This window comes from Anoplopoma fimbria, chromosome 16, assembly GCF_027596085.1.
Source record: "Anoplopoma fimbria isolate UVic2021 breed Golden Eagle Sablefish chromosome 16, Afim_UVic_2022, whole genome shotgun sequence".
Lineage (NCBI taxonomy): Eukaryota > Metazoa > Chordata > Actinopteri > Perciformes > Anoplopomatidae > Anoplopoma > Anoplopoma fimbria.
The window spans coordinates 12,137,945-12,157,587 of record NC_072464.1 but is presented as its reverse complement, the minus strand read 5'-3'; positions in this window follow the sequence as shown (position 1 = coordinate 12,157,587).

Below are 19,643 nucleotides of genomic sequence, written 5' to 3'. Positions count from 1 at the left end.
ACAATATATGTCAAAGAGTAATAGAGCTCTATTTACATTTCTACCCCTGATGCAATGCTGACCAGACTCACTATAGGAAAGCATTTGTCATAACTTTTAAGCATACTGTTGTTTAAGAACATTACAGTCATGCTCAATAGTTTATTGTTGTGTAACTTCTACACACTTCTTTTTTTTTTTTCTTTTCACATCTATCAAGTTGTCATTCTCAGCCTGGAGAGGAATATGACTGGTTACTTAACACAGGCTTGATGCAATCAGTAGGCTTTCCCAACATGAGCCAAAAGCAAAACAGGGTGTAACCTGGAATGTAACAAAAACACGTCCACCCCTCGCCGCCCCGCTACAGCAGCAGCACCAGGACCCACCATCCTGCAGCCAATCACCCAGAGAGTACTGGACTGTGAGTTGAGAATGAGATTTTAACATGGAGGTAAGAAGGACACCACACCACGTCTATACCGTCTGCTAATAACGTTACCGTAGTCGGACGTGGGATACAATGGCATCAGAAATAACAGGATGTATTCATTAGGCAAAGACAGTCGTCTCACGCAACAGAGTCTTGAGTAACTGAACAGTACACACGGTAATACAATCTATATGTATCATTGTTACAATACTTAAAAGCCAAGACAAGCCGACAGACGAGAATTTAGGACAGCTATATTGATCCATGCAGGCCTTAAATGTAACTAACAATATTGAATATGTTTAATGCTGTCGTTGAATCTGTGGGCCAGAAAGTCTTTTAAGTATGTGAGTGCTGGACATAATGTTCCAGTATCAGTCAGCATCACAGCAACACACACAAACACATCAATGATGTGACGTCTGAAGCCCTCCTCAGAGCAACGTCAGGGTGGCTGAAACGTCTCAAAAGAAGGAAGCAATCACCAAGAAAAACAACCCTGTCGCCATGCAAATTGTGTTGTTGTTTTAATGTAAATCCATTAAGCTGAGAAATGAAAGCTGTAGGGAGGGTGAGCTTATTGATTGTCAATGTCCTATGATCCAAGTGTGTGTGTAATGCTGGTTATCAAATGTTACACCTTCAGAGCAATATCAAAGACAAAACATCAGCGGAGCACACTAAATGTTTATGCACTGATACTGACTGTTCTGTATTGTATATGAGAAATTAGGACTACAAGTGACTTAAGAAGTCTGTCCATGTAGTGCTTTCCTTTGGAAGAAAAGCACTCGGAGCGGCCTCACAAAAAAGTTGGATGGCTCTGAAAAAAAGGACACTGTGTAGAGCCCTTTTTCTCTAAGCCGCTGCATAAGGCCACATACACCCTTCTCATTCTGACAAATTAAAGTTGATTTACATTTACAAAAATGTATAATTGAATAAGTAAATTGTTAAATAATGAATAATAAATAAATTACTACTAATTAATTGGGACCAGTCTCGCTATATAGTGAGTTTGGGACAAGCGACCACACAAAAAAAATTAGCAATGTAAAAAATATAAAGTAAAACATGTATTAATGCAGATGTGTTTCCCCATGAAAGGTACATTTGTTGAAATGTAATATAAAATTATAGACATTTATTTATTAATTTCCAGAAAAGGCTAGGTTTTTAAGTTTACTTTTTGATCACAATATCTATTTCTCAATGAATAAGTAGTGTTTCATCCTCCATATAATGAGAATAGATTTCACAATGTCATATTAAACACACATGTTTATACCAAGAGTATGACGCATCTTAGCCAGAGAGGAAAGGAGAGCATAAGTCAAGTAATTAAATCTATTAAATGGATTTAATCTGTAAAAAGTTTGTGGTTGATGACATGCAGATCTGGTGAAGTATTTCATAAACTCTCCAAAACAAGGTACTTATAAACATAGCATAATTGACTCATTAGGCATGGTTCATTGAACGAAAAACCATCACCACCTAAGTTTGAAGCATTACTCCCAAAACATCATCGGATAAAAGGCACTTTTATATGCAACATTGCTGATGTCGCCAAAATATCTTTCTTTCTCCCCAACAACAGACCTCTTTTTTCTGTTAAAAAATTAAAACATTTCATAGAAATAAAAGGAAGGAAACTGAACCTTTGTGAAAGCAAAGAATGACCATTCATGAAAACTCAAAGGTATTCTTGAGAGCTTGCTGGAGAGCGAGAGCAAAACGTGACACTATCAAATTACAATAGCATACACATTGATGCATTATCTCAAATGTACATTTATTTCTGAAGGCAGATCACTTCTTGAGGAGACCCATGAGATTAGACTTTCGATGAGGAAGGAATAGGCAGAGCTGTTGCAATCAGCTAGTGAAATAACAGTGCAGTGAAAAAGCCAAATCAGGTCTTTTAATTACTCCATGCCTCAAGAGTAAAGATCAGCCTCACATAGACAGCTTTGTTTGTGTGAGTGTGTTTGTGTTTGTGTGTGAGTGTGTTTGTGTTTGTGTGTGAGTGTGAGTGTGAGTGTGAGTGTGAGTGTGAGTGTGAGTGTGAGTGTGTGTGTGTATAAGCAAGTCTGTGCCTGGCCTTTAACTGCATCATCTCGATTTTAAATTCCCAGAAATAATGACCTGCTGCAATCAGAAGGAATTAAAAGGGCAAACATAATGGTTTAAATCTTTTTTATAACCAGGCCTAATGGATTAAAAAGGTGCAAATAGTGACTAGGAACAACATCCAATACAGAAAAGACTGCTCCGGCTGCTGCTCAATTTTAGATATTCTTGTAGAAAGTTAAAGTCAGAGTCTACAGAATACGACATGGAGCCCTATATCCCACAGTGGTGCCACAAAACAAACAATATCAATCAGTAAAACAGTTTTAAATGCTTCATCTACTGTTACAAAAGTTTATTAGCTTCAGCAGTAGCATTATTAAAAACAGTAATATACTGGCTTGCTGGTGTAGTTTCATGAAGTAAGTATGTATGTATGTATGTATAAAGAAAGAATGCCAGTATGTTTAACATTAGTCACTCATATGTTCAGGTAAGCTATCTACATTCCTCTTGATTGCTCCACTGATGTTACACACACGCACACGCACACACACACACACACACACACACACACACACACACACACACACACACACACACACCACACACAAATTACACACACACACACACAAATTAACTGCTGTAATACGTGAAGCATTTTTCCAGCAGCTAATGCTAACAAAGGTAGCTTGCTAAATTAAAGGTTTACAGATTGACTTTAAGCCTGATGTAAAAAAAATGCCAAGGAGCTGAAAAATAAAACAAGCAGGTGAAAAATAACTCACTAATAATAATACTAATAAGTATAGTATCCTATACAAGAGCTAATTTGTTGTATCAACCGATTTGAGGATGAGGAAAAGGATTACGCTTTATATATATTATGAACTGTATTCTCATAATTCAACTAAGCGTTATTCATTGATGTATTTAGTCTTTGACTTCGACTGCCGTACAGTTGCACTTTGACAAAAGCGTGTCAAGCAAACCACACCTCCTGCACACATTTAACTATTGATTTGTAAGACTGCTAAATGCTGTCAGAGGATTAGTTGACCCTGTCTGGATGATAAGACCTTCCCTGAGCCAAGAGGAGCAACCATTGCCCTTGACCTAATTCCCTGCTCTCAGCCGGAGCCACTGTCATTGTGCTCTCTGCTGTGAATCTGATGAACCAGCGACGGGAAGGGGACATCACACATGCACACACAGTACAGTAAGTAAACACAAACAATAAGGGCAAGACAAGCTGGTACGGAGCAGCAGAAGCCCTGCCAAGAAGCCCGCCAGTTCACAGATGAAGAGCGGTGATTGATTACCAGCAGACACAGAGACCTCTGTCCCCCCCACCCTCACCCCCACATCCCGGCCCACAGAGGCTTTAACCCATGCAGCAGCGCTTAGTGAGAGGCAAGATCACTCCCAGCCTCCCAGCCTCCCACTGCCCTACATTTTATACTGTTAACACTCGTGGGTACAAATACACAAGGCTGACATGAGAATGATGATGAGTATTATTATTATTGCTGGAGCTGCATCTGTCAAATATGAAAACCATTAATGCGGTGCCAGCAAAATTAACACCAGCAGGTGTAGTTTTGTGTCAATATGGAAAAAATGGTTGCACTTTTCAAACCTGCACAGACTGTACATATACGAATATCATTAACATATGAATAATTTATCATAGTCATGTCCTGCATTATCCATCTAAATAAGAAACCAGGAAAGGAATCATTGTCAAAGTAAAAGACCCATTTAGACACAGTTCTACAGAAGGAATTTTTAGGCATTTAAAGACATCACATCATACATGGCTGTGGCTGTATATGCTCAGCGGAACAGTATATGCTAGTGATGAAACAATGTGTACAATAGTCGATGGGTTGAAAATGAATCAACAACTATTTGAAATTATCGATAAAAAATGCTAAACATTTGCTGGTTCCAGCTTCTCATTAATGATCATTTGCTACTGTCTCATCACTAGTTTTATGATACAGCAGCATTATGAGACAGAAAAAAAATAGTTTGAAAGGAAATGTACAGCCAATTGAGTGGCATATGGTGTTGTACTAAAAGGAGAAGGGGTCTCACTGAGCTACAGTTTTATAATGTGTAGTTTAGGGCTGAAACAATCAGTCAACTTTTTGGGCAAATTTAAATAATTTATCAAGGCAGAGTGCAAAATATTCACCGCTTTCATGCTTTTCAAAATATAAGGATTTATGCTTTTCTCTGTTCTGTATTAAAGAATACTGAACATGTTTTTTGGACTGATATTCGGACAAAACAATATTTTTAAGATGTTACATCGGGCTCTGGGTAATTGTAAAGGCATTTTATGGTATGTCAAAGACAAAACGATAATTGATTATGAAAATGTTCTATACTTTCAGCTCTAATATAGATTCTGTCCATTTGAATGTAATGAACAGCACAATACTAAACATATTGTGTCTGCACACACACACACACACACACACACACACACCTTCAGTACTCTCGGCGTTGGAAATGCACGCGACTCTCTCCGACTCAGCGCTCGCTCAGCCTCAGATGGCCCAATGGGCTCAGCTGCTCCCTTACAGATGTAGCCACTACAGTTCCTCTCTAAAACGGTACGCAGCCCGTCAATCACAACCGTGCTGGTGGTGCACCCCATCCCTCCAGGTCCAGGCAGGCATCAGTTAGGAGAGACTGCCGGTGACCCAGTTTCCTTGATTGTCCCCTGCTCCTCCCTGGTCCATGATCTCTAACTCTGACCCGCAAATCCACGGCTCCTGACCACGGGAGATAGCGCTGGTGTCCAGGCAAAAAAAGTTCCAGAGAGGAGAGCCAAGAAGGACGGCTGGAAGAAAAATGTATGCACATACAGACTCCTAGCTGCCCCGGTCTGTGCTTGTATGAATACCTCAGTCAGCAGACGAGATCCAGTGAGTAAGTGAGTGAGGTAGAGCAGAGAGAGAGGGATGGGGGGGATGAAGGATGCTGTGTGAGCTCTGCTGCAGCTTCAACCAATGCTGAGCTTCGGTGCAACGCAAGCTTGCATGTGCATCTGTCTCACTCGACAAGTCACTAGCTCATTCTCCTCTAAAGCCACTATGTGCATTTCTTAATTCTTTCCTATCCTCATTCTTTTCATTCCCACATTTGCATAATGTAGATTTGACTACACATGAAATTAATTGAATTAATCCTTTTCATTTTTTTCACAGCAAAAGGAGACTCCTTTTGGGAGCCGGATGAATAATTGTGAAATAAATGGGTTACAATAATGCACTCTTATATCCAGAGGGAGAGTCTGATTCCATGGTCAGGCAAACAGCAATATGGCTGAATGCTTATTTAGTTCAGCCGAGAAACCAGAGCCACTGGCAGAAATGGATGAATCACACTGAGTGGCTGACATGTCATATGCAGTAGAAAGCAGCATATGTTGCAATAAAAAAATACAAAATGAAAGCAAAATCTGTTAATTTGTCCATTAAATACTTCATGAAAAATTATTTAATAAAAAGACACATTTACTGCAATATAATCAATTCTGGTGGAAAATCCTGTGACCTGACTCAAGTCTCAAAGAAACCTCTGTTTACAAAACATATCAAGGACATGGGAGGATTTAAACTTTTTAGGCCTAGACATCAAATAGGGAGGTTTTTTTCCTGTAAAAGATTAGCTGCTGCTTGATCACAAGCTGGCCTTTCTGCCAAGTACACAGATACATTGGGAGTGGAACAACAACATTTTTTATCATACACAGACTTTTTAAATGCCAGGGAATGATACATCCGCTAGTGTGGCCTTTGAATAAAATGTTTCAGGACTCCAATGAGGAAGACAAAAGATGGCAAAGCAGGAAAAAGCAGGAAATATGTTGTAAAAAGGTGTTATCTTGAAAAACGGCTCGGCTTTCTGCAGGGCATTTGCAAACTCACTTTTGGGTTAACATAATCCTTATTTTAAAACCGAAAATATAGATCCAGCTGTGGGCTACAACTGTGTCAAAAGATTTTGGAAAACAGATGATTTGACCTGATGTAGGTTGCCCATGTTTCACCCTCTGATTGTCAGGAAAAGGGGGAGCAAACAAGGAAACATCTTGGTTTATTTATCACTGCTTTTTCCCTTCCTGCAGCTGCAACTCGCACACTCAAAAACCCCTTATGATTTTAATGGGAATTGTCAAAGAGAAATCCTGCTCGTCACAGTGGCATGCACATGCTGTAGCCACTGAAATACAGTAAGTCCCACTGGCAGCAGCTGCACTGACCTCCATTAAGCTAAGTAACAAAAACATGCTAGCAGCTATCTGGAATCCTTTTTAGTAATGGACCATGAGAGAAACTTTCACCTTCTAATAAGTCACATTAAAGGGGCTGGCACAGGCACACCCATACAAACACATAAACACACATGGAGAAAGTGGGGTGATCCCTTACATCATGATGGTGCACTAAGCAGTAAATGCTTGCACGCATTCCTGCCTGCTGCTGTGTTAATATTTCAGTAGTGCTTGACACACTGAACTACATTTGAGTGTACGATCATAGGAGCGGCGCAGGAAAGCAGCTGGGTAGATGAGGGGATTCAGTAAGAAAGAGAGAGAGAGAGGGAATGTTAGGGAGATGCTGGGGGAGGGAGGGACAAGAAGTTAATTATGCCTATTGATCCATTAGGAAATACATCTCCTCTTTGGTTTATCCCTTTTCTAACACCTCGGATCAGGTCTGAACTCTTCTGTCACTGCAAAGAGGGTTTTTAGGCTTACTATGTAAAATAACAAGAAGCAATCTAGTGTAAAACTGGTAAAGCTGCAAAGTCATGAATCCCAGTTCTGAGGCTGTGTAGGAAAGAAGCAATAGATATTCTCTTTAACTTTAACTCTTTTTTTTGGACTCTGAGCGCTGATTACACTCAAATGCTGTGTGAGCCCAAATGTGGACATAGCACTTTCATACTACTATTCAGTGTGAATAATATGGGCATAAATGATGACATAGTAACAACACTATTCACTATTTATACAATTCTGTGTTACAAAGTCCTTTCCTAATATAGAAATGAATAAAGTCCGATGGAAAACAAAAATGTATTTGTTCTCTCAAGAATTAATTATAACTTTTGGCGCAACCAGTTTTTAATTATTGCTGCCAGTTATACTAAGAGGGTAACTTATCAAATAGGAGTTCGACAAAGTGAACAAGGATGCACGTCGACTAAAGCAGACATTGTTTGAAATGTAACAGCTGGTGATCATAAATCGTTTGCCCTAAGGACACTCATTTTTATTGTCCATGTAAGGAAGCTGAGACAATGCTGCTGTAAGGGTGTTGTACCTTGATGGTAATTAAAGCAAAGTTTGCAGAAATCGTTATATCATAAACCAGGTTGTTATTGTTTTTAAGTATTTAGCTTCTATTTGATGAAGACATTAGAGATACAGACAAAACATGGATTGCTATATGCATGAATCCTGATTCAAGGGGTAATATTAAGCTTTTATATCACATATAATAGTGGAAAAATAGTCCAGATCAGACCTTGCAGTCAATAGGCAATTCTTACAAATATGAAAACAAAAACACGCTGTGAAAAAATAGATCCTAATAGAAATGAAGTCCTCCAATGCGAATTTTTGATTCAAGACGTTGAGATTAAATCAAATGTACTTGTTAGAGGAATGCCCATGAGGAGCTACAGCTGGTTATGTTCATTGTGAGGAGACCGGTGGTGTATCATCTAATCACAAGAGATGAATGAGCATGGAATGGCTGGGACTAATAAAAAGCCTGGGGCAGAGGCAGCACTCTGAAACACTCCAAAAATGTTAAACCAGGAAGTGTCCTGTCAGTCAACCATGTAACTACATGGTCCATGGTTTGAGTCCAACCTTGTGTCTGTCACTCCATGTAGAACTATCTAGTGAAAAAGGGGCCAGATGCTAACAGCAAGTTTGAGGCCCCCCCCCACGTTTGCTTGAGTTTCTGCTCTGTATTCAGCAACAAGCTCACAGTATACTCTCCTGGTGATGAATTATTAAGTTCAGACTGAGGATTGCCGAGTCATTAGGTGCAGCAGAGTATCTTTCTACAGCCCCTGTGTCTAGGAAACTGTCTGGAACAAGCAGAAAGCTGCTAGGAAAGTAAAACCATCCTTTTCCTAGAAACAGTTTCACATCTCTCGTTTGACTGTAACACACACACAGTGCCTAAGTATAATCAATATAATATGGTATGTATATATATATACCACTGCCTGACATGGTACACATTCCAGTTCCCTTGCACAGCTTGAGGACATCTATACTGTGCATGTCTGTAGCTGACAAATTAATCGGTACTGTAGCCTCCAGCAGTAAACAGTTGGACTGTGTCAGCCATACTAAATCTTGAGTTGGATGTCCAGGCAAGGCTACAGCCAGATTGGTAGCGGAGCGTTAAAGTGTGCTGTGGTACAGAGCGGGTCTATCTGTGGATGTTCAAGTGTGAAGATCCTCTGTGGGAAGTGGAAGCTGCTGCTCAGCTCTGCTCAAATCTGCAGCAGCTGCAGAGGAGATAAGAGCTGCTCTGAAACACTGCTGGGTGTGTGGAGCTGCAAGGATTACTGTTGCTGTCAGTACAGCAAGGCTTCACTCTCTGCAGTGGGATACACTTCATGGCATAGTGTCATGTATTTTACTGTTAACACTAATGCATTTTAAAGTATAACTGACAATTATGCTGTTGTGTTTACAACATGAAATTAAAAACACTGAGGAGAGACATAACGTGCAAGTTAAAACATCTTCTTCAATGTATGATTAAAGAGGGTATTTTAGAAGTTGTTATATATTTAGGTTTTAAACCATTTGAAAAGTGTAAGTGTTTTTTGTGAATCTACTAGGACACAAAACTTTGGCTTTTCAAATCGTATCGACCTATATAACCAAATTATAAATAATAATATATATTTAAAAAAGAAAATTATAACATTATTCATGACATGATTTTTCTTAAAGCTGCAAATAACAATTATTTTCATTATCAATTAATCTGCCGAGTATTCTCTAAATAAATTAATAGTTTATACAAATGTCAGGTTTTGTCACATCAACTGTCCAAACACCAAAGCCTCATCTTACACTGATATAAAATGGAGAAAAGCAGCAAATCATCACATTGGAACTAGAGCATATTTTACATTATTTGCTGAATAAAAAGGATCCTATAACAATATATAGATTCATTTTCTTTCTATCCACTGATTAATTTATAAACTTTTGATCCTTGCACCTATAATTTTCACCACATGCCAAGTTGCATTTAAAACAGGAAATGTAATAGTACATACATGTTATGTATTTCCAATATCATTTAAATTTTCAAATAATGTGTCATGAATGAGATATCTGCACCCTTAAAAGAGCACCTACCCTGATGAAGATCCTTAAGACCAAAATCTAAAACAAAGTGTACACCTCATATATCCAAGTTTGTGTATATCTCTTATCAGTGTGGACTATTATGATACTTCCACGACACCTTAGGTAAGAGTAACCCGGGTGGAGCAATGCTCATCCTGCATGATGCAAATCATTTGTTATATAAAAAAGCTTCTCCTTAACTGAAAAGGCTTTTTGTATCTACAGTATTGTTTCAGGTTCTGCTCTCTATTCCCTAAAAGTGTTAGGTTGTTTTTAAAGTTTTCTGACTGATCACCGTATGTGTAGGTAGAATTGCAGTGATGTTAGATCACACGCTTTGATTTCTCGGTCAAAACAAATCTGACATCCTCAGAAAACCTCAACCGCTGCTCTTCTTTTTCACCTGGAGTCACTGGCCACAGTCTGCTGCATATGGACATATGGACATCATCAGTGGACCACAGTAACCCCCAAACAACACCACTTCTACTAATACAGCAACTTCAAGCTGTTATCAGCAAGTGGTGGGTGGAGCCGCATTAACAACATCCTCTGAGCCACGCAGGGACATTTCTGTCCCTGCGTGGCTCAGAGGAGTAGAGGGGAGTTTAAGAGGAGTTGGCATCTCATCTGAGGAGCCTCTCTAGGATGAAGGTCAAGTCAGCAGCTGGCTGTGCTTTCCATGCCCAGGGTCTGCAGTGGGGCTCTGCAGGGTGTGTTTGTGTTTGTGCGTGTGCGTGTGTGTGTGTGTTTTGAGTGTGTTTGTCCAGAGAGAGGCCACAATGTGGTGCACCACAGTGACATCACATATCCAGCAGTGCAGGGAAGATAAAACAGGCATCGCTCCCAGCTGGAACTCTCCGGGAACTCAAAAAAGGAAGTGGCTGTTTCCTGCTGATGTGTGTGTGTGTGTCTGTGTGTGTATGTGTGTGTGTATGTATATAAACATTGCCGTAACAAAAGCCGCCTCCCTCTGCCCACTGTCCTTCAAACCCAATCACAGCTCCTGACCACCAGAGAGGTTTTGTGGATATTTTGTCAAAGTAATGCTGACCTCCTCCACAGTTCAACAACACAAATGGAAGAAGAATAAACTGTATTGTCAGAGAACAAAGCCATGGAGAGCCATTAACCCTTGAGATGTGTTAGAGATTGTCAAGTCTGCTGCTTCCTAGAATTAAAGTTTGAAAGTTTCTCAAGAGCTTCTTTGAGATAAAAAGTTATGTGGGTACAGTTTCAAACGTGGGTGGGCTAAAGATAAGCCTGGAATTTCAATAAGCCAAATGCTTCACATTTTAGATGCAGAAGTTTACATTAGACCCTCAAAATGCTTCCCACATAACAACGGACAACACAGTGGTCTGAATAAGACTTTTTTCATGCAACGAATACATGTTTTAAACTTAAGCCTCTCTTTGACCTGGAGCTGACACCAGGTTATCCTGTCCCTCTTAAAATGGTAACAACCAAATACACAGAAGCCACATCCTCTTCCTTTTACTTGGTATTTTGGGATGGTTTATTTATCCAAGGAGAAGAAAATGACCCATTCTCCTAAAGGGTACTGCTTCCTTTTCTTTGGAGTGAGGTTCACCAGGCAGAGAATAAGTAAATGTTGCACGAAAGTGTTCCTAAGGAGAGTTCAGCCCTGTTAGATCTGCAGTGAGGTTGCTGCGGCGGGTTCAGTTTATCATTAATAGATGTTAATAATGAAGCAGTGCCTTTCCACAGTCTCTGCTGCAGCACCAGCAGAGAAGAACTGAAGCAGTGCCAAGCCCCGAGGGCCCTCAGTCACCCCCTTACCCCTGCCAACTGTGTTTTGGCTTTACTATACACAACACAGAGTAATCTCATTAAAAAAAGTTGCTTATTCAAGCTGTCACTGCATCACAAAACTGATCAAATTGCCTATTTAAAATTACCTCTGGTAAATAAAATGCAGTTATTTGGTTTTCTTAGAAAAGTGGATGATAACTTGCTGTACAGCACACAATAAAACAGCCACAGGGGAGCATTAGAGATAAAAACATTCATTGTAACAATTTAGTCTCGTTTCAGCTGACGGCAGAAAGTAGCCGATCATATGCTGGTCAGCTGCACGTTTTTATACACAAGATATACACACACACAGGGCATATTGAGAGGTTCTATGGAAGGTTAAAATGTACAACAGTGTATGAAAGCCGTTACTGCCACCTACAGGCACAGGATGATACTACACTGAAAAGCATCTAAAACAACATTTATTCTATCTAGACAGCCTATCCATTTATATTTTCAGGAAAATATATATATTAAATGACAGCAAAAACAAAACAAAAAAGCTAGACAGGTTATTTATGCAAAGTCACAAAACTCTCATTCACTGTAGATTGCAGTGATGGTCCTTTTTGCAGTGATCACTGTGTGACATTATACTCGAAACGCTTTCCTCCCTGCACTCAGATTGACTATTGGTATAATGCGGCCATTGTTTGTCATTTCCAGCAGCTCAGTGTGAAAACAATCATTCCCAACACTCAACACACCATACAGGAAGCAGATATAGACGGAATATAGACCGGACTCTACGGGAAGAGAGAGTTACAAGACGCCCCTAAAAACTCCTTCAAACCACAAACAGAGGTTGAAGTGCTTCCTCCTGAGGCTCACGGGGGCTTAGTGAAAACACTGACACATAGAGTGGTGACTGAACTTGTAACTAACTTTTGTTGATGCCTATTCAGAAGAAGGCAGGAAACCAAAACATCCAGGTGTCATGTTTTGCTCCGAGTAAAAACATGTTACCTCGATGTCAAACTGTCATCCAAACAAATCTCTGCAGGTCAGTGGGCGGCGCCCAGGTATGAAGGAGATTCTGTAGGGAGTGCTGTCATCATTTTCAGGCTCTGACATGCAGCATGGAAGCTGCGAACTGAGAGATCCTGAAACATGCTCTTACTGGCCCGTCGTGTGGCGAAACAGCTACACTCCATTGTTTAAGAAGAGGCCCAACATTGTTTTAGAGGCTGTAACTAAACAGCCTCTAAACAAGTTGAATCAAGCAAGTGATTTAGAAGTGAAGCATTTCTATGACAGCATATATTTATAGTGACTCACTGAATTTCCTGTCAATAAGGGTGAAACAGATTCATGCTGTGCCTCACATCAAAAACCTGATACGGTTAGCCTACTGAAATGTAAGTATTTAGGGCCACTCATACATTATACGTATGCTAAATACAAATACCGGTAATTGCAGGCTTCAGTTGACTTAATAAAGGCTGGTCATTAACAGCTAGATTACACATTAAGTACGGTTTGTTAGTGAAAAAAAAGAGCAATCAGCAGTTAAGGTTTAATCCAGGTTCATTGCTTTTTGTTTGGAGCAGCTCATGGATAATATCCTCAAACAGTCTGAGGAAACGGATTTACTCAAATAACCCACGATGAAAGCAAATTGAGGAGATTACTGAGCAGATTAAATGCAAGCAGTTGCCTCACAGAAGCATGATACTGTATGCACATAATGTGTAGAAGGTGTCAGGTGAGGAAAGAAAGGGTCGAAATAGCAGGAAGTAATCGCCATCTGAAGTACAAAGCATTCTGGGAGGGAAGTGCAAGTCTGAGATGTAGTGAGAGGGTGGATTAATCTTAATAGCCTCTAAACTGCAAAACAGCGTGAGACTGGATGTAATGCGAAAGTGGAACCAAAGACAAATAGGATGAGACATAAGACGAGCACAGCATAACAGAAAACGGAGGTAATTATATCAGGGAAAGATATGCAAAGGTAATGCCACCTTTTATACATAATAATTCAAGATAATCCACACATTTTTTTCTGGTTCGGTAGCGACTTGAAGACGCTGTGTGGCAGGGGGACAGGGCGGGGGTAATTAGGGAGGAGGCAGGAGTTTGGGAACCCTTAAGGATCAGCTAATCTCAGTTGGCTCTTTGTTTGTAATCAGTGGAAATCCTCTTGAGCCTGGTTCAATGAGCGCTGCTGACAATCAAGGGAAACAGAGGATAGAGGAGGAGATGAACGCATGTCCGTGCACCTGCACCACTACAGTGGCAGTGGATTCAACTGTAATACTACCCGACACAGCTCCCCAGGGAGGCCGCAAGCAGCTACCAGAAGCTGTTATCCATGATGCTGACTGCACAGAGAGCAAATTATTTATTTGCCTTGTGCAATTACATAAACATTTTTAGTGATCCAAACTGCATCAATCCTTGCTGTAGTTGGGTGATATGATGACATACATACAGTGAGGAAATATTAAAGCCATACCGTCATGGACATACATAATGATAAATTGGATTTCAATACGATTTTTGGATCAAAGTGATTTGATATAATTTTGTGGATTAGCCAAAAGCAGACATTACTATATGGTTATTTTATCAATTAACCAGTTCTCAGTTATCTTCCAGATATTTTGATGTAGCAACACAAAATTAAGGTTTTTATCAATAACTCCCACTGCTATTAGATTCAATTCCCTAACAAAAAGATATATACAAACATGATGAGAAGTTAATTTGTACCTTAAATACATTTTATTCCATTTTAATTGTTTCCAATACAAAGAAAAACACTTGATATAGTGATTTTATGTAAATAAATCTGATTTCCTCATGGGATGACCATTGAAAATGTTTTTAGAAAATCCAGGAATGGCACACTGCCTTCTTCCTGTTGTAGTTACAGTTTGTTGGCACTGCCTCAGCCAACCAAGCTATGCCCTGACACCCCCCCTCTCAGAGGTTCCCTCCCTTCCTGAACGAGGAAACACATGTTATAGGATACATCCCTGCTTTAGAAAAGCTCGACTGGGACAGTCAATACTGAACCTCTTATTTTGTCTAATGGCCTGTCTGAGTCTTGTGCACTTTTTTTTTTTACACCAGACTGTTGAATGTTTCGTGCAGAAACATACAAAGTGCAGCAGAACTCTTTCAAAAAAACATCTCATAATTTGTCTGTGTTGTTAGCTTTGTGAGAGATTTCATTGCATCATGGATCAGGTTAATACCACAATGAGTAATGTGGCTGCTCTAGCAACTTAAACTCAAGTGAGTCACTTAAGAAAGCTTTAGTTAAGAAATGGAAAATTCCAAGAATATAGTTAAAATCTGAATCCACCAATCTAATACATGTTCAAGCCTTTTGTTGGACTTTTTTTTAGCGTGCAAGACTGGGTGAAATATTTGGGAGAAAATGTTGAAGAAATTTGAAATAAAAGCACTTTATGACAGGCACAAATAGTTCTGTCATATTTTGAGAATTCAAATGTTATGGGTGCAACTACTTCAACATGCTGCTCTGTGGGTGGGGGATGGTCTCGTTGGCTTTTAAAGACTGAGCTGAGACGCTAAAAGGAGATTAAGGCTTTATCCACACTAATACGTTTTCATTTAGAATCAGGGTTTTAAAACGAAAACGATCTCCATCCACACGGGCGTTTCAGCATCGTTTTCGAAAGGATTACCTCTCATCCTAGCACGCCTGAAAACGATTATCACGTGACTATTCACGTACACCTGGCATGCGGGTGCCGGTGTAAACAGGAAGTAGATTGTTGGCTTAATTACAGAAAATGGGGCAGAGTATTATAGTTCTCTAATAATAAAAGGTTGTGCTTGATACTTAAGATCTTCCTCTAAAAACTTCCTCTATGTACGAAAACATTTTGGTGGAACGTTGTATTTTTTGGGTGTCTACGTCATCGTTTTAAAACATATACGGTTACGCCTGTCCGAACTAGAAGGTAACCCCGGCGGTTTTATACCTACTTACTTACTTCGATAGCGTTTCTACCACTCCTTCATTTCTAGAGTAGTTTGGACACTCAGTGTAAACGTGACAAAAGATATGTTTTAAAATGTAAACTCAGTATTGTGGATGTATCCTAAGTCAAGTCAGGGATACTGAGGGGTTTATCTGCACAGCAGTGTTCACAGACAAGAACAGGGATGTCAAATTGCATGTTAATGATGCTCCACACTGTACAGGGTATCTTCTTTTTGGCACATCATACAACGTAGCGTGTGGCCAAACGTCAGCAGTGCACCGACCAAGATCACTAAGAAGTGTGATTAAGGGCAGGCCTTCAGGCAAACATCCACACTGCTGCTCCTCCATAAACACCACATAGCTAACTTTATTTATCCATCCAGGCAAGAGACACTGCCACTGTGCAGTGTTCACTTATTTTAGCTCAATCCTGCCACACAATACTAAGTCCCTGAAAAACAAACAGGGAGCAAACAAAAAAACAAAAAACTTTAGCCCCAAGAAGAGCTCTCTCTCCACTGTATGCACAGGCTTTGACAGAAAAACAGACACTGATTACCCCATTCACTTGATTTCCTGCTGTGTAAGACTTTCATTTATGTCTTCAAGCTATTGCAGTTTTCATCCCTCATTTTTCTGAATGTCAGCAGATATAATGGCATATGAAAGAATTTTTATAAATAAATAAATCTCAGTGGATTTGTTTCTTTAACCAGAACTCATTTGTTTATTGTGGGCAGAGAGCGCACAATGGGCTTGTTTCAGCTTTCAAAGAAAGAAAAAAAAAAAGAGCTCAGCTTTTCATGTAAATTTTTCTTGAATGGGTGACTACAGCAACTCATCAAAATTCCTTTTGCATCAGAAAGCTCGTCTAAACTTGTCTGGGCTCAGCTTGGCACAGAATGACTCCATGACGCCAGAGGGACAGCACTTACTTAAATTCAGCACTTAAGGGGTACTGTGAGGATATATTGGATTATGCGACAGTAAGAATTAAATTTTGGGTTTATTGTAAGCTTATAAAACAGAATGCATTGCAAAAGATTAAAGCAGTGGATGCCAATAGTTTTGCTCAGCAGTTTTGCCAAAGAGAGATTTCCCCTCTAAACTTCTAGTGTCTCATATTTTGCAGTGAAAGCAAAAATTGGAAAAAAGTTAAAAAAATCAGGGCACATTTCTGTAGCAGAATACAACCACAATACTCATCTCGTGACCCCCCCAGATTACTTTTGTGACCCTCTGAGAGGGCCTGACCCCCTAGGTTAGGAAGCAATGGACTAAACTACATAACTACCCAAAGTAATTAAAATTAGCCCTAAAAAGTTAAATTAAACAACAGTAACATCAATCATTGCAATATATTATAACCCAGCAATCGCAGGTGCCATTTTTTATGCAAAATAATAACTTTTACTTTTGTTTAGTTTTCCAATACATTTTGCTGCTAAGATTTTTGTTTTACTTTACTTGGATTTTGAAGACAGGACTTTTTCTTGTAAGAGGGTATTTTTTACATTGCTGGGTCATACATTTTTCTTAAGTAAAGGATATGAGTAATTCTTCCACTACCAGTGTTTACAGTCTCAGGAGTCTTCCCACGAACAAAGTTTACATAAAAATCCAAAGGTGAGATGCAAACCCTGCCCCAAAAACCACCCAGTTATTGGACCGCCTCCTGTAGGTTGTGCCCCTCCCCCTCCCTCCCTCTCTAGCCTACAGTGTGTCAGAGTGAAGAATGCGAGCTATGCAGCCAGCCTGGTAAAAAGTCATTAGAGGTTATCCCCTCTGGCTGTGGCAGGTCCTATCCACACACTGAACAGTGCACAAAGCCATAAGAATGAGCGCTGAGAACTGCAGAGAATTTAGTCGCTCTTTAATTAAGCTAACAGCATGTACTGTGGGAAAGAGGGAAACATCATAGAGAAGGGTAAACGCCACATTGAGGAGCTCTTACTTTTATCTATTTACCTAAACTACTGCAATGTCTGTAAAGCCAACCACCAAGTGTCAAGTAGATTGGATGGACAATTCTCGAGACATGTTGAGGACATATCTCCACACTCATCAAGTAAAGTGAACCTCCAGTCAGAGGAGAGGACAAACCCTGTAATTGGCAGTGATTCAAAAAAGGAGAGAATGCCATCCATTGGTTTGAAAAAATAATGACAAGGTTATGAGTGTTAGCGTACAGGATACCCTCCAATCTCATCTGACATGGTAACGGCCGTGTTCCCACAATTACAAGTTAATGGTCAGTTGCAGTCAAGGATGGGAAGTACACATTACTTTTATAGACAAATCAAGGAGGCTCGGAGAGTAAATGCACCTCTCACAAAAACACACAAGGACTTAAAAGGAAATGTGCTAGACATTAGTCTGCTCTTTCTAGACATTCCTCCATCAGCCAACATGGATGTGTGGTTCACTCTCCAGTCATTAGTGCTATAGTGCTTTTCAGGGCTTAATCCCATGAGCTTAAACCTGTAGGTGCACGGTGCACGTGTGCAGAGCAATTATTTTGCCTTTGGAGCTTTAGGCTTGACCAGTCCCAACCGTTGGCCAACACTCTGGCTGGCATCTCTCACTTGATATATTTCTCTCATTCACTTGCTCATGTGTCGGCCGGGTTGTTGTAATGGTGCCATTCATGTGAACGTTGGAAGCAGCTTATGGTTTATGGGGCCATATAGGCCTGCACTCACTCTAAAGTTAGGTATGAAGGAGAGGCTACGTACTAGTGTCATTAGGATAAACTGAGTCTCAAAGACTGTTCTCAAAATAAGATGTATGCAGATGGTTGCTGTTTATGCATTTGATTAAACCAACCATTTAAAAAACAAGACTAACCGGTCTTTAAAGTGCAGCGTTGCGCAGAACAAAGCTATTATTTTCAGTGCACAGATTGACAAATTGACACACACTGCTTATGAAAAATTAACATACTAATAATTATATGTGTAATGGTGAACATATTCTACATTCAGACCAATGTAGAATTCCAGCTAGCGGCTTCATGGTTAACCAACATCTGAAAACATTAACTGAACACACTTTTCGCAAAGTTTTTTTAAACTATTCGTCATTAGTCTTGCATGTATTGCAAAGGGAATTTTGACCTGAAGATGATTCTAGATAACATATACCAATACGTCATTGCAATCCATCTATCAATTGTTGAGATATTTCAATCCAGGAAAGATTGGTGGTGAAACTGACGGACCGACCAATGACGTTCATGCCATCTGAGCTAGCATGGCTTAACAAGACTCAGTTTCAGAAGGATTTTGTTTTCTGCATAAAAAAACCTAAGATATGTTTAGTAGTCTTTTGAGCAACACGTCAATTGCAATCTTTATTCCATTATTTCCTCGTTCTTTGTTAGATCACAGACGATGATGCCAGAGTCGTTATCAGTTTACAGAGACAGGCAAATTGGATTAACCAGGGCTGTGATTCAGTATGTCCTCCAGAGCTGCACTTAGGTGTTTGCCCTGCTGACTCAAAAATAGTAGTCGTAATGGCTTCAAGGATGGAGGTAAAGCAATACTCCACTTGACTGCTTACCTTTTGATAATAATGTCCTGTGGCTATGGCTCCATAGCAGGATGTGAAAGGAAGTTTGATTCAGATTGATGTGTTGCAAATGTATAGAGGGATTTAGACTGTTACAAACCAGCGTTAAAGGCTTCCATAATATCGACCACCTAGCAGCTGTATTATACGGACAGCACGACAACTCAACAAATTGTCAGAGAGAAATGGGGGTAGCATTCCAGCCTTTAAAACAAACTTCACTCCAGCGACAAATCTTGATTTATAAATTATGAATACTGTTGGATTAGAGTAATGTATATGTTCTCAGGAGGTGAGTGTAAAACAAATCTCAGAATGTCATGCACTTGCTCACAGGAAAACACCCACTGTCCAGGCTCAACTTCAGGCTGCCTCTCTGTTATGGTAACCCT